Source organism: Topomyia yanbarensis, chromosome 3, assembly GCF_030247195.1.
Source record: "Topomyia yanbarensis strain Yona2022 chromosome 3, ASM3024719v1, whole genome shotgun sequence".
In the NCBI taxonomy this organism is placed as follows: domain Eukaryota; kingdom Metazoa; phylum Arthropoda; class Insecta; order Diptera; family Culicidae; genus Topomyia; species Topomyia yanbarensis.
The window spans coordinates 310,486,608-310,490,268 of record NC_080672.1 but is presented as its reverse complement, the minus strand read 5'-3'; positions in this window follow the sequence as shown (position 1 = coordinate 310,490,268).

The window sequence follows — 3,661 nt, the reverse complement described above, 5'->3', positions numbered from 1 at the left end:
TGGTTTCTCGAGAATCATGGAAGTCCTCCATAGCGATACAATTGAGCAATAGTCACCCAAATTTCCTTAATATGTGTGTCTAGAGTAGTAGTTCTGAGCCATCAGTTGCGGTAGAGCTCACTCCAAATGATCTTTGCTACATTCATGCATACTTTGCCAGCTTCAGTTCAAAAGACCTCGCGTGTCAACGAAGAAACAGTGTGACCCGAAAAATCGTTCACGACCAGAAGCTAATTACTACTTCTCTCTTATCGACCTGGTCAAAAACAATTATTCACAGTTCCGTAGCGTCAACGAAGGGACACCGAAAAAAAAACTTAAAGAAATAATCAATTTCTCCGCATGACGAACACAAATTTTGACGACTACACGTCACACCTTCTCGCGAAACTGAGCAATAAAACAAACAAAAATATGAAGTGTCAGTGGAGAGGCAGACAAAAAAAAACAAAAACGAGGTAAGTCAACCGCAAGTTCAACGAACTCACGATCGCTTCATTCGGTTGCCCGGAGTCCCCCGGTTTTGATTCACACAAAACACTGCTCCAGCGATGGCGGCATGATCGCAGCCGAAGCAGCAGGAGAGGGAAGTAAAACGAAATCAGGGAACGCGACCGGAGAGCGGTGGACGTGGAGCTCGCTAAATTGTATAAATGTACCGTTTAATCATTACTAGCTATCTTGCTCCGTCTCCCGGGGGGATCTCTTCCAGGGGACGGGTTTCTCCTCCCCAAAAAGAGAGTGTCCAGCTTGGGCGCGCGGACAAGTTTGTCTTCGCTCCGCCATCATAGTTTAAACTAACTATAGCGTGCTGCTCCATCCATACATTTTCGTTTCAATTTCATTTCTTCTTTGTGCCTTTTCACTGCTTTACAGTTATCGATTGCCGACCGTGGCAAACCCCTTTTTGGTGGATCTTCGCGTTCTTGTACCATTTTCAATCAGGGTTCTTCTTCCGTTCTCTTTCGAAACATGATTTCGTACGCTGCATAATCAAGTGACTTTCATTAATTAAGGTTGCTAGGGAAAAGTGATTGCTCGAGATGCGTTTTTATTTTCGCTTATTCCTGGATCACCCGGATCGTGTTCTGATTTCGGGGAGATAAGCTGCGTTTCAATTTGGGCGCGCGGTAAGGTTCGTTGCTTGTTAGTTCCTGTGGCGTTGAAGTCTTCAGAAAAAAATATATGTATAGATGGTAAATGATTGTAAACGAGTAGGGAACTCAAATCTGATGATTTATTCGGTGTTTTGCGCAAACAATTTGTAAGACACGGTTGAAGTCAAGAACTTTGCGTTTCGAATTCGTCTCTTCAGAATCTGGCACTTGGCTAGTGCCCCAGACTGACGCTAGACCAGAATTGGAAACAACACCTGTGGACACACAAATTACAAAATACAAATTACAAATTACAAATTACAAATTACAAATTACAAATTACAAATTACAAATTACAAATTACAACTTACAAATTACAAATTACAAATTACAAATTACAAATTAAAAACTACAAATTACAAATTACAAATTACAAATTACAAATTACAAATTACAAATTACAAATTACAAATTACAAATTACAAATTACAAATTACAAATTACAAATTACAAATTACAAATTACAAATTACAAATTACAAATTACAAATTACAAATTACAAATTACAAATTACAAATTACAAATTACAAATTACAAATTACAAATTACAAATTACAAATTACAAATTACAAATTACAAATTACAAATTACAAATTACAAATTACAAATTACAAATTACAAATTACAAATTACAAATTACAAATTACAAATTACAAATTACAAATTACAAATTACAAATTACAAATTACAAATTACAAATTACAAATTACAAATTACAAATTACAAATTACAAATTACAAATTACAAATTACAAATTACAAATTACAAATTACAAATTACAAATTACAAATTACAAATTACAAATTACAAATTACAAATTACAAATTACAAATTACAAATTACAAATTACAAATTACAAATTACAAATTACAAATTACAAATTACAAATTACAAATTACAAATTACAAATTACAAATTACAAATTACAAATTACAAATTACAAATTACAAATTACAAATTACAAATTACAAATTACAAATTACAAATTACAAATTACAAATTACAAATTACAAATTACAAATTACAAATTACAAATTACAAATTACAAATTACAAATTACAAATTACAAATTACAAATTACAAATTACAAATTACAAATTACAAATTACAAATTACAAATTACAAATTACAAATTACAAATTACAAATTACAAATTACAAATTACAAATTACAAATTACAAATTACAAATTACAAATTACAAATTACAAATTACAAATTACAAATTACAAATTACAAATTACAAATTACAAATTACAAATTACAAATTACAAATTACAAATTACAAATTACAAATTACAAATTACAAATTACAAATTACAAATTACAAATTACAAATTACAAATTACAAATTACAAATTACAAATTACAAATTACAAATTACAAATTACAAATTACAAATTACAAATTACAAATTACAAATTACAAATTACAAATTACAAATTACAAATTACAAATTACAAATTACAAATTACAAATTACAAATTACAAATTACAAATTACAAATTACAAATTACAAATTACAAATTACAAATTACAAATTACAAATTACAAATTACAAATTACAAATTACAAATTACAAATTACAAATTACAAATTACAAATTACAAATTACAAATTACAAATTACAAATTACAAATTACAAATTACAAATTACAAATTACAAATTACAAATTACAAATTACAAATTACAAATTACAAATTACAAATTACAAATTACAAATTACAAATTACAAATTACAAATTACAAATTACAAATTACAAATTACAAATTACAAATTACAAATTACAAATTACAAATTACAAATTACAAATTACAAATTACAAATTACAAATTACAAATTACAAATTACAAATTACAAATTACAAATTACAAATTACAAATTACAAATTACAAATTACAAATTACAAATTACAAATTACAAATTACAAATTACAAATTACAAATTACAAATTACAAATTACAAATTACAAATTACAAATTACAAATTACAAATTACAAATTACAAATTACAAATTACAAATTACAAATTACAAATTACAAATTACAAATTACAAATTACAAATTACAAATTACAAATTACAAATTACAAATTACAAATTACAAATTACAAATTACAAATTACAAATTACAAATTACAAATTACAAATTACAAATTACAAATTACAAATTACAAATTACAAATTACAAATTACAAATTACAAATTACAAATTACAAATTACAAATTACAAATTACAAATTACAAATTACAAATTACAAATTACAAATTACAAATTACAAATTACAAATTACAAATTACAAATTACAAATTACAAATTACAAATTACAAATTACAAATTACAAATTACAAATTACAAATTACAAATTACAAATTACAAATTACAAATTACAAATTACAAATTACAAATTACAAATTACAAATTACAAATTACAAATTACAAATTACAAATTACGAATTACAAATTACAAATTACAAATTACAAATTACGAATTACAAATTACAA